Raw genomic sequence first — 14043 nt, 5'->3', positions numbered from 1 at the left:
ATGAAGTTAGCAATTTGGAGACGAAGAGATAAATTAGAAGTTTGGGATTAACATATACACACTACTATATATAGAAGATTAACAAGGACCTCCTGTACAGCACAGGAAACAATAGTCAATATTTTGAAATAACCTATAAGGGAAGAAAAATAATCTATGTAAATATAAAAAACTGAATCACTTTGCTGTACACAGCCTTGACGTACTCCTTTTCCTATTTGGAACCAGTCTGTTGTTCCATGTCCAGTTCTAACTGTTGCTTCCTGACCTACATACAGGTTTCTCAAGAGGCAGGTCAGGTGGTCTGGTAGTCCCACCTCTTAGAGCAATGCAAATCAAAACTACAATGAGATTTCATATCACACCAGTCAGAATATCCATCATCAAAAAGTCTACAAACAATAAATGCTGGAGAAGGTGTGAAAAAAAGGGAACTCTTTTGGTTTGTTGGTAGGAATGTAAATTGATACAGCCACTATGGAAGATAGTATGGAGATTCCTTAAAAAGCTAGGAATAAAGCCATCATATGACCCAGAAATCCCACTCCTCAGTATATACCCCTAGGAAACCAAAACTGAAAAAGACACATGTATCCCAGTGTTCATTGCAGCACTATTTACAATAGCTAGAACATGGAAACAACCTGGATGTCATCAGCAGATGAATGGATAAAGAAGTTGTGGTGCATATACACAGTGGAATATTGTGTGTGTGTGTGTGTGTGTGAAGTCACTCAGTCATGTCATACTCTTTGCGACCCCGTGGACTATAGCCCACCAGGCTCCTCTGTCCATGGGATTCTCCAGGCAAGGATATTGGAGTGGGTTGCCATTTCCTTCTCCAAGGGGATCTTCCCGACTCAGGGATCGAACCCAGGTCTCCCACATTGCAAGCAGACGCTTTAACCTCTGAGCCACCAGGGAAGCCCCCCAATGGATGATTACTCAGCCTTAAAAAGAAACACATTTGAGTCAGTTATAATGAGGTGGATGAACCTAGAGCCTATTACAGAGAGTGAAGTAAGTCAGAAAGAGAAAGATAGATATTATATACTAAGGCATATATATGGAATCTAGAAAGATGGTACTGATGAATTTATTTGCAAGGCAGCAATGGAGAAACAGATATAGAGAACAGATGTACGGACATGGGGAGAGGGGAGGAGAGGGTAAGATATATGGAGAGAGTAACATGGAAACTTACATTACTATATGTAAAATGGATAGCCAATAGGAATTTGCTGTATGTCTCAGGGAACTCAAACAGGGCCTCTGTGTCAACCTAGAGGGGTGGGCTGGGGAGGGATATGGGAGGGAGGTTCAAGAGGCAGGGGACATTTGTACACCTATAGCTGATTCATGTTGATGTTAAACAGAAAACAACAAAATTCTGTAAAGCAGTTATCCTTCAATTAAAAAATAAATAAATTAAACAAAAACTCAACATTCAGAAAACTGAGATCATAGCATCTGGTCCCATCACTTCATGACAAACAGAAGGGAGAAAACTGGAGACTGTGACAGATTTTATTTTCTTGGGCTCCAAAGTCACTGTAGACAGTGATGACAGCCATAAATTAAAAGACACTTGCTCCTTGGAAGAAAAACTATGACAAACCTAGGCAGTATATTAAAAAGCAGAGATATCACTTTGCTGACAAATGTCCATATAGTCAAAGCTATTTTTTTTTTCCAGTAGTCATGTATAGATGTGAGAGTTGGACCATAAAGAAAGCTGAGCACCAAAGAATTGCTGCTTTAGAATTATGGTGCTGTAGAAGACTCTTGAGAATTCCTTAGATTGCAAGGAGATCAAACCAGTCAATCTTAAAGGAAATCAATCCCGAATATTCTCTAGAAGGACTGATGCTAAAGCTGAATCTCCAGTACTTTGACCACCTGATGTGAAGAGCTGACACTTTTGAGAAGACCCCTATGCTGGAAAAGATTGAGGGCAGAAGCAGAAAGGAGTGAAAGAAGATGAGTTGGTTGGATAGCGTCACTGATTCAACAGACATGAGTTTGAGCAAGCTTGGAGATAGTGAAGGACAGGGAAGCCTGGTGTGCTGCAGTCCAAGGGGTCACAAAAGTTGGACGTGACTTAGAGACTAAACAACAACAAATACATACAATGGAACATTACTCAGCCGTTACAAAATTAAATATTTCCATTTGCCACAAAATGGATGGTCAACACCAAAATCAGATTGATTATATTCTTTGCAGACAAAGATGGAGAAATATCAATAACCTCAGATATGCAGATGACACCACCCTTATGGCAGAAAGTGAAGAGGAACTAAAAAGCCTCTTGATGAAAGTGAAAGAGGAGAGTGAAGAAGTTGACTTAAAGCTCAACATTCAGAAAATGAAGATCATGGCATCTGGTCCCATCACTTCATGGGAAATAGATGGGGAAACAGTGTCAGACTTTATTTTTTGGGGCTCCAAAATCACTGCAGATGGTGATTGTAGCCATGAAATTAAAAGACGCTTACTCCTTGGAAGGAAAGTTATGACCAACCTAGATAGCATATTCAAAAGCAGAGATATTACTCTGCCAACAAAGGTCCATCTAGTCAAGGCTATGGTTTTTCCAGTAGTCATGTATGGTTGTGAGAGTTGGACTGTGAAGAAAGCTGAGCGCTGAAGAATTGTTGCTTTTGAACTGTGGTGTTGGAGAAGACTCTTGAGAGTCCTTTGGACCACAAGGAGATCCAACCAGTCCATCCTAAAGGAGATCTGTCCTGGGTGTTCATTGGAAGGACTTGGTACTGAGGCTGAAACTCCAATACTTTGGCCACCTCTTGCCAAGAGTTGACTCATTAGAAAAGACCCTGATGCTGAGGGGGATTGGGGGCAGGAGGAGAAGGGGATGACAGAGGATGAGATTGCTGGATGGCATCACCGATTTGATGGACATGAGTTTGAGTGAACTCCAGGAGTTGGTGATGGACAGGGAGGCCTGGGGTGCTGCAGTTCATGGGGTTGCAAAGAGTCAGACATGACTGAGCGACTGAACTGACTGAACTGAACTGGATGGATATAGGGGTGTTACGGTAAGTGAAATAAGTCAGATAAAGACAATACCATATGATCTCTCTTATACGTGAAATCTAAATAACATAACAAACAAAACAATGAAAAGACTCATAGAGAACTGATGGTTGCCAGGGGGTAGGGATGTTTTGAAGGAGATTAAGAGATAAAAATCTCCAGTTATAAAATATATAAACTACAGGGATATAGTACACAACAGAAGCAGTATAACTGATAATATTGTAATAACTTTGCATGAGGAAAGATGGTTACTCGACTTACTGTGGTGATCTTTTCATAATATATGCAAATATCAAATCCCTATGTAGCATACCTGAAACTAACATAATATATAATATATCAACTATATTTCAGTTTAAAAAATGAGAAACAAGATTCCAAAAGATAGGGTAGGGAATGGTTTAGGGGTCTAATATTAGTTAAATTTCAGTTGTTAGATAATAAATGACCTCTGATTATATTTGAACTCAAGATTTGGGTTTTAAAAATTGTATCTACCTATATGTTTTTATATAAGAAGAACTTTTAGTACAGTAAGAATGAAAAACTATGTAAGATTATTCTAAACTTTAATTAATTAATTATATTCTTTGCAGCCAAAGATGGAGAAGCTGTATACAGTCAACAAAAACAAGACCAGGAGCTGACTGTGGCTCAGATCATGAACTCCTTATTGCCAAATTCAGACTTAAATTGAAGAAAGTAGGGAAAACCACTAGACCATTCAGGTATGACCTAAATCCCTCATGATTATACAGTGGAAATGAGAAATATATTTAAGGGACTAGATCTGATAGAGTCTAGGGGACAACAGAGGATGAGATGGCTGGATGGCATCACCGACTTGATGGACGTGAGTTTGAGTGAACTCCGGGAGTTGGTGATGGACAGGGAGGCCTGGCGTGCTGCAATTCATGGTGTTGCAAAGAGTTGGACACGACTGAGCCACTGAACTGAACTGAACTGACTATGTGCATTAAGGTCAATAAAGTTAGTTATAAATTCTCTTAATAAATATTGTTTCTTGGGAAAAAAGGGAATTCTTTTTTTTTTTTTTTGCAGATTTGGCCCTTCTCCTTATCAATATCTCATCTATTACTCTGTTTCATTTCTTGCTTATTTCAGACCCAACTGTTGTATGAGAATATACCTCGAGGACCACAGTACTGGGGGAAAGAGAAAGCTGAAGAAGTAAAACTCTGAGCCTGGATCTAGCTTGGGCCTGAGCAGATTTTTTCTTTAATGTTTTACATATTAGTTTTCTGTATAAACTTTTATTTGAAAAAAGTGTTCCATTTACTCATTTTTTAAAATCCTGGATTATGGACAGTGCTTGACAAAGAGCAGATTAATATATTTTCCAGAATTGCATGGTCTAATACATTTGATGTTTCTGGGAACCAGGCTCTTGAAAGAGGTGTGATTTAAGGCAACTTGGACACATAGGTTTGAACAGGCTCATTAGTCTATTCACTGTTGTGTTCATTAATGACCATGGTATGAAACTATCTGATACCTGTTAGCCAGGGACATTGCATGCACAAGCCAGGGGATGAGGAACCAGGGCAGCAAAGATTATGATCAGCAAACACTGTGGTTTCCTAGGTTAACTACTGAAGAACTGTTTTAGCTAGAAGCCTCCTCTGGCTCTGACATGACTATTTTAAAGACTATTTTAAAGACTATTTTATTGAAGTATTAGTACATGCAGACTAGTATATATAGGATGGACAGATAAACAATATGACTATATTTTAAAGAGACTTTTGCTAAAATCTTAAGTGGCTTAGATTTGCTATCAAGAAATATTTTTTCATCTTTGAAATATTGGCTTATTTCCTGAGTAAAATTAATAAATATGGCTTTTTATATTTTTTTCCTATCTTTACAGGTATAGAGAAGTTTTTAAAGTTGCTCATGTATTTTTTGGCCTCAAATAAGACATGTTTTATAGCCATATTGAGTCTCACACAAGATGTGGTTAAAGTCAATCGCTAGAATTAGAAGTTAAAAACAGAAGTTAAGTGTCATGTGTATACAGTATTCATATGGTTAGACATAAGAATTCACTTGGTAAGAGATTTTGCAGCCATTGAAATGATATTTACAAAGTTAATGTGGGATCATGAAATGATATAATCTTTAATGGAAGTGAAGGACATATTATATATGATGCTGTTATTATTTTACTTTAAAATATGTGCTCAATGTCCCTTGATCCAACAATTCTATTTCCTAAATAGATGTGCAAAGATAAATAGACAAGGATGTTTACTCCATTTTTTACAGTATCAAAAAATTGGAAACAAATCTTTATCAGTAGAGATTACATAAAATATACCATGGTACATCATTTAGTGAGATACTAAATAGTCATTTTTAAAATGGAGTAGATGCATATATCTGGACTTTGATATTGTTGTCTGGATAGTGTTTGTGAAAAAAAGGAAATTATAGAACAGAATATATAGTATAAGCCATTTGGTAAAAAATTGTCATTATATATAATAAATGATATGTGAAGTGAAGTGAAGTCGTTCAGTCATGTCTGACTCTTTGCGACCCCATGGACTGCAGCCTACCAAGCTCCTCTGTCCATGGAATTTTCCAAGCAAGCGTACTGGAGTGGGTTGCCATTTCCTTCTCCAGGGATCTTCCCCACCCAGGGATGGAACACGGGTCTCCTGCATTGCAGGCAGAGGCTTTACCCCCTGAGCCACCAGGGAAGAATTAATGATATGTAGTAGATATATATTAGACACTGTATGTATGTATCAATTAATTTATGAATTATATGTCTACATTTTATATATATATATAAAATCTTGATATAGACTAGATATTATAAACTATTGTGGATTGGGACTTTAGGAAATGTTAGTTTCTCCTTCATTTCTTGTTTTAATTAATTAATCAATCAGTTTGCTGTGCTGGGTCTTCGTTGGTGCGTGGGCTTTTTTTCTAGTTGCAGAGAGTGGAGGCTACTCTCTAGTTGCTGTGTGTGGGCTTCTCATTGCGGTGGCTTCTCGTGTCCTGGAGTGCTGGTAACTAAGTTGCTTGAGCTTTAGTGATTGCAGCACATGGGCTCAGTGGTTGCAACTCCCGGCTCTAGAGCCAGGCTCAGTGGTTGCGGAGCACGGGCTTGGTTGTTCCACCGCATGTGGGATCTTCCCAGACCAGAGACTGAACCCACACCTCCTGCACTGACAGGTGGATTCCTTACCACTGAACCACCAACGAAGGCCTCTCCTTTACTTTTTATGTTAATTGTTTGTAGAAAGTATGATGATTGATAATACAATATAATGCTATACATATGATTTATAATATAAAATATATTTCTTTTTCTGCATAGAAAAAGATGTTATGATAATTGTTTTTAGTTTGGGAACCATTAAAAGGTTTTTTAAATTGTTTTATGCTCTAATAAATTCTATTCCAGGTGTATTTGTGTACTTTTTCTTCCTTTTTGCTTTTTTGGCCGTGCTGGGCAGATTGTGGGATCTTAGTTTCCAGACTAGGGATCAAACTTGTGCCTCCTGCAGTGGAAGTGTGGAGTCTTAACCACTGGACTGCCAGGGAATCCCCTGACCTTTTAATTTTTTAAAAAGGAAGAAAATAGGGAGGCAGGGAAGGAGTTGTTAGGGATTAGATTAGGTCATTTAAACACCTAAACATCTATCTTCAATTAACACCTAAACATCTATCTTCAATTTATTCTCTTTCGTCGCTGACAATGTTGTGTTTTCAGAATGCAAATGCAAAATGTGCAATTCGACGGATTAGGCTATTTAAGAAGGCCAAAGTGGCAGGGGCAGGGGTGGCAGGCGGGGGTGGTGGTGTTGCAGAGCGGACAGCATCAGGGATAGATCCGCTGATTGCTTTTGCTGGAGGTTTCCCACCACATGTGTTCTTACCAGTGTATTCATCACATAAACTGCTGACCGTGGAATTCCTCATAGCCGAGGACACTCGCTCCAGGGGCACAAATTCTCCACTTGCTGCTAAGGAAGCATCAGTGCATCTGACTCCAAGCTAGAGTCAATTGTAAACAAATAGTGGCTTTAAGTTTTCTAGAGCTTTAGAGTCTTGAGGCAATAAGTCCTTCAACCATATGACATCAGCTTATTTCTCAGAAGAACTCCCAGCTGAGTTTTTCTCAGAAATGTTGACCATCTGAGGCAAAGATGAAGACACTAGTTCCTCCCCTCAGAAATTCCTTTTCTGGTAAACTCTCCTGTGGGCAGATTTTAATATGCCAAGAGTATGGAGCAGACTTCAGATGTCCCAGAAGGTGAGTTCCACAGGTCATGGTTCATAAATGGACTATGGTACCACCCGCGGGAAACTGCAACCGAGATCTCTATTTTCCCAGCAGCTATGCTCTGCTGACTTTCTAAGAAACAAGGAATAGGGGCCAGGGATCAACAAATGGCAGCCAGATCAAAATTCCAAGTCACTAACCGAAATCACAGCAGGTGAGGTTTGCCTCAAAACCAGAAGCACAACCAGATTTATGGCATGGGAGTCACCAAACAGCAGTATCGTTTTGCAAGGAGCTTGCTGATGGAAATAATTTCATCGATGGAAAATCATCACATTGCTTCACTTCTTTGCAGTTGTGTTTTTAATTGGCATTCCCAAAGGCTTTGTGGCAGGAGTTGCAGAATACATAAATAAGGTCATTTCATGACATAAAATCTTTTCAAACGCCAAAAGTCGGAAAGGAAAGAAGAGTTGATTCAAATGCCACAGAGACAAAAATGTATTTTTCTGGGACAAAGAAAAATGAATGATTTAAGTTTGTGGCAAATTTAAGTCTCCTTCCTGCACACACACAGACAATCTTTTAAAAAAATTCTATTCAGCACTTGGGTACAAGCACAGGGTGTACCCAGGAAGTTCAAATGCTGATGATCGTTATTAATACCCTTGTTTTCCTCACTTGCTCATTGCCAAGTAAAACAAGGAATTAAGCACAAGCTGCAGCAGCAAGCCGACCCTGAGTGTCCTAGATAGGAAAGGCCCCATCAGCCTTTCCGTTTCCAGTGGGGCCGGGTTCCTGCTCTTGTAAGGATGGCGCCTTGAAGAAGATTACCAAGTGTGTCATTCTGGCTACTGTCTCATTTCTCCGGGTAAAAGCGTTTCCTACACTTCCCTGGATATGATGGAAACAGAAGCAAATGCTCCCCAGAAGATGGTTCCTTGCTCAGCAGTCAGAATAAAAAGAGATCCTGAAGGATGCTCTTATCTCAGTGGCTGTGTTTTCTCTCTGGAAATGCAACCTCCATCTGGGGCCAGGTGTGGTTTTGTGTTGTTTTCTCTGGTGGGAAGGAGGCTGGGGGATTGCAGACTTCTCCTATCTTTGTAGACCGTTCACAATCAGTTTTGAGACTGGAGGCTGAAGCAGAGTTGCTGTGCTCCCAGAGGCATGCAGTTTTCAGTTAAAGTGGCCAAAGGAATGTCCCAGCCAGGCATTTCTACCAACAAGGCAAGCTAAGGGATTCTTTCTACTTTTTGGAACTTCACTGAACTGTGGAAGGAAGAAATGAGTATGGTTTCATTTTTTCCCTCCTTCTTTTTTTAAAAGCTGAAACAGGAGCAGAATTGTAGCTGTCACAAGCTGACTGAATTTTTTTTTTTTTTTTACAGTACCAAAGTCTTTAAAATCCTTGGAACACTGGTGAGAACTAATGTTTTTGTTGGGACCTTCACATTAGTGTGCAAGTTACATGTGCACAGTGCCAGCCGCTGCCCAGGGGCTCCACATCTGAGGAGAGTGGGGAGAGCGAACCATTCTAGCCATGGTCTGGAATAACTTAAAACTGCAGCGAAAAAGTCTTCAGCTCAACAGTCTGAAAGTGGATAAATCAGAATGAGGTTTGAGCAAGCCCAAGAATGCCCTTGACATTCAGACCATGCACTCTAGCCTCCCTGACTGCGACGTGTAATTCTACTCTTTCTACCCACTCTGTGGACCGTCTATGCAAAGTCAGAATTCAGCTTGTACGCCTCAAAACCCTGTGAGGATTCTATTTCTTAAAGATCAGCCTAAGACCCAGTTGCAGAGGATTGATTTCCACCCTCTCCCTAACAGAAGCCACCAAATTTTAAAATATATAGAAAAAAGGAGACTGTGTGACTTGAACAGTTTACTTTAATTAGATTAATGCCAGGATGACTTAGCATTTATCCAGTTACTGGTTCCAAAACTGAAGCTTTTTTTTTTTTTTTGTAATGAATCTATGGATCAGTTTACTGGCATGCTCACTAGGTACTCTTTTGCATTTGTAAAATATTAACTTTTCATAGGGCAGTTGAGCAAATTTACATAGGAGGTGACTCTTGGGAAAGTCAATCAGAGTGTGACTGTAAAGGTCATTACCTGACTTAGAAAAATAACAAAAGGTGAATCAGCAAGGTCATCTTTCATGTGGGAAATATGGTTGGCTGTTATTGTCAAAGTGTAATATTTAGAAAGTGAAAAACATGGCCCTCAATACAAATATTTAAGTCAGCATGTGCCAAATGTTTATTTACCTTATTGGTTGGGGAGCCATCAAGATGGTAAAACTAGTTCATAAGAGAATTCAAGAAGCTAAGTATATGAAGTTTAGGAAAGAAAGAATCTAGGAATACGATTGCTAGACTTTTTTTTTTAATGGGAATGTAAAATGATGCAACCACTTCGGAAGACAGTTTAGCAGTTTCTCATAAAGCTAAATATACCCTCACCATATGTCGACTGAAAAAAATGCACAACCTAAAAGCTGAGAGTTATGTTTTATTTGGCGAACATACTGAAAACCTAAAACTTAGGAAACAGCCTCTCAGAGAGCTCTGGAGGACTGTTTCAAAGAGGTAAGGAAGGAACCAGAATATAGGTATCTTTGAAAAGACAAACACAGGTAGTCTAACATCAAAAGTTTACTGATAATTAAACAAAAAAACGGACATCTCAAGATAATTTAGTTTCTTTAGAACTAAAAGAATTTAGTTCTTTTCTGTGTATGGGAAGAATGCGAGAGTGGGCTTAATGGAAGTATTCCTTTGATATGTGCCTTAACAAAATACTTATCAGGGCAAGCATTTTGTTCTTCTTTTCCTGAATGCCCTCAGGGTGCACCGTCAGGAGTGGCTGTAGTGGCAGATAGCTTGATAGGTGCCACATCATCTGTTTAATGTTATGGCAGGTACCATTCTTTGTCCACGTATATGATTCGGCAGTTGCAAATGAGTTGAGAACTTATGTCCACATAAAAATCTGCATGCAAATATTTAGAGAAACTTTGTTCATAAATGCTAAAAGCAGGAAGCAACCAAGATATCCCCCAATAGGTAAATGGACAAATGAATTGTGATATATTCATGCAATAGGTATTATTTGGCAATAAAAGAAATGACCTCAAATGACATGGAAGAACCTTGAGATCATAGCACTAAGTGAAATAAGCCAGGCTGAAAATACTACACAATGTATGATTCCAGCTACATGGCATTTTGGAAAAGGTAAAACTGTAGAGACAGTAAATAGATCAGTGGTCGCCAGGGGTTTGGTGGGGGGATGGTGGTGGTGGTCAGGGTTGAATAGGTGAAGCAGGGAAGATTTTTAGGGAAGCAAAACTTTTCTTTATGATACTGTAATGATGGGTATATAACATCATGCATTTGTTAAATCTCATAGAACTGTACAACACGAACAGTAATAGTGTAAACTATAGACTTCAGTTAATAATATATCAATATTGGTTTATCAGTTATAACAAATATTCCACACTAATGCAAAATGTTATGAATAGGAAAGACAGTGGAGGTGAGGTGAAGAAGAAAGGATAGTATGTTGAACTGTCTGTATTATCTGTTTAATTTATCCCTGAACCTGAAGTTTCTAAGAAAAAAAATCTATTTGTTCTTTAAAACTTGTTTAATGCCCTTAGGGTAATAAAACCATAATTTCTGAGATTCCTTTTTCTATCCAACAGAAATTATTTATGATTCTACTCTAGAAAAATAATTTGACACAATCTTCTACAAGTTTATGTCTAATTTCACAGAGCAATTATTGCCCTTAGCAATACTAAATAATAAATTCAACAAAAGTGCATTTCTTTGGAGTATGTGGGTAGCCTGTTAGACAATGCCAGTGTGGACAATGCCAGTGTTGACTGAAGGGACAGACATACAGTCATCCTTTTGCCTTATTTTTAAAGTTTTGAATATTTTTTCTTAATATTATAATATGTCTTATTTGTTAGAGGAAAAATTTTGCACATTTTTGGTCAATCTTGCAAATAAATTTCCAAATTATGAGTTAGTTAGTTGTACCTGTCAGGTTCCAATCAGAAATCAGAACAATTATTTTAACAGAGAGAATTTAATCTAAAGAGTTATTTATCAAGTGCTGAACAAAAAGAGAGCATTAAGATATTACAGAAGTAAGTAACTTCAGGACATGATTATCAGGCCTAGGACTGGAGGAACAAAGCATAGGGGCTGGATGATTAAAAGCTGACACCATGGAGGTGGCACCTGAAGATCTAAAATGCCTTCAGAACTCAGAGGAGGGATCCAGAGGAGTCAGGGGCCAGATTTCTGGGAGGGGGTGTGGATGGACCGTATGGCATCACTGAGTGGGTGCAATGTCTCTAGTGCTAGGAATGCAAACAACTTGTAAACTGGAATCCACTAGCAGGAACTGCCACTGCCAAGATGAAAAGCTGTTTCCAGGGTGACAGTGATAGGAAGAGAAAACAAACAATAAGTAGCCAGTAACTTGTCCCCCTAGAGCTTCCATTGGCAGAACCAATCAGGGAGCCCACTGGCAAGGGAGAATTGTGGTTTGTGTCACAAAGCAGTGAACAAAAGGGTGAGTTTGAGGCTGAGAAAATAGTTTAACAAGCAACACACTGCTCTAACTGTGCTCAGTTGTGTCCAACTCTTCATAATCCCATGGACTATAGACTGACAGGCTCCTCAGTCCATGGGATTTTTCAGGCAAGAATACTGGAGTGGGTTGCCATGCCCTCCTGCAGGATATCTTCCCAACCCGGGGATCAAACCTGTGTTTCCTTTCTCTCCTGCATTGCAGGAGGATTCTTTACTGCTTGAGCCATTGGGGGAAGTCCTACTCTAACTGGGACACTTGTAATCAATATGATTGTTGTGAAAAAGCTTGAGTTCTGAGGTCAGACAGACTTGATTTTGAATCTTGCTAAAATGTCTACTAGTGTGTTAGTTTGGGCAAATTCTGTATTATATTTAATGCCTCTAAGACTTCATTTCCTCATATAAAAGCGGGGACATGAAACTTATCTCAACGGGCATTTGTGAGCATGAAATAAGATCATGTATATAAATTACCTAGTGTAAGGGCAGAGTCAGGATTCAGCCCCAGGCAATAGGGATTTCTGAGCCATTCTTAAACTATATATATATAGGCTTTCCAAAACTAAATGATAAATAAAAAAATAACACAGTTTGGGGGATAGGAGGGAAGCCTGTGTGGTTATGAAAAGGCAGCATAGGGAATTCTTGTGTGATGCAACTGTGTGTGTGTGGTGATACAATTGTGTGTATTTTGGCTGTGTGGTGAATACACAAAACTACATAGATGTAACCTTAAACACACACACACATGCTGGAGTCCAAGTAGAACTGGATTGTATCAATATCAGTATCCAGGTTGCTGTACTATAGTTTTAGAACATGTTACCATTGGGGGAAACTGGGCAAAGTGTACACAAGATCTCATTGTATTATTTCTTACAATTTCATATGGACCTACAATTACTTCAATTAAAATTTCAGTTAATAATAATAACACAGATTGTCACTGATACTGAGGCCACTTTCTATGATGCCCTTATATTAACTGCAAAATGAGGACAATATCTCCTGGGGGTATATTCATGTTGTACTCAACATTTTAAATGATGTTTCTAGGGACATGAGAATGAATAATTTGAGGTTTTGATCCCAATGGATTTAACTTTATTATCATAGGTAAAAGCTACAAAAGGAGATCAAAGTGGAGTTGGTGTTGCCAAGAGAATGCTCTTAAATGGAGCTCTTAAGGAAATGTGACTTGGGCAACATCTCAGCTTAGTTGGAATCTGAAGTTTTGACCTGATGAAGTTGTCAAAAACACTGGTCAGAAACTCAAGATACTTACCGGACCTTCATTCTAAAACACCTTGGCCACCTGATGCAAAGAACTGACTCATTGGAAAAGACCCTGATGCTGGGGAAAATTGAAGGCGGGAGAAGAAGGGGATGACAGAGGATAAGATGGTTGGATGGCATCACCGACTCAATGGACATGAGTTTGAGCAAGCTCAGGGAGTTGGTGATGGACAAGGAAGCCTGGCGTGCTGCAGTCCATGGGGTCACAAAGAGTTGGATACAACTGAGTGATTGAACCGAACTGACCCTAAAATACCTTTTGACATAAATAAATTATCAGACCCCTACTTTAAATTACCTAGCGATTCTCTAAGGGCAAATATTTTCTTGTCAAAGTTGATCGTAATTCTCTCCAGGCAACTTTTAGCAACCTTGTGACTTTTTGTCTTTATAAGTTCGGATTCTTTCTCTTCCTTGGAACATTCCTTCAGTGTTACCCAAATCTGTGTCTCCCAAACTGCAATTCCTAAGATCCCAAACAAACTCTTTTTTTATTTGCAGCCTCGTGCATCATCATCATTACCATTACTTGGTTGGCAAATCTATATTACCTTCAAATGATATCTGGGCTCTACACAACTTAATAAATTGGATACTTTGTAAGATTTGGTACAATATCCCAAAACTTAAATGCAAAGCTTGGAGCAACACAAATTGTTTAGTCTCTGTCAAACAATTACTGAAAGTGAAACAACTGAAATGTGTTCCAAATTACAAAATAATGTTCTTTCTGGTCCAAATCATCCAGAAACTTTACTGAAATTCTCTTCTGTGTTTGGACACAGCCAGTAAACTAAGCTT

This window comes from Capricornis sumatraensis, chromosome 18, assembly GCF_032405125.1.
Source record: "Capricornis sumatraensis isolate serow.1 chromosome 18, serow.2, whole genome shotgun sequence".
NCBI classification, from domain to species: Eukaryota; Metazoa; Chordata; class Mammalia; order Artiodactyla; family Bovidae; genus Capricornis; species Capricornis sumatraensis.
Note: the sequence above shows the minus strand (reverse complement) of the source record.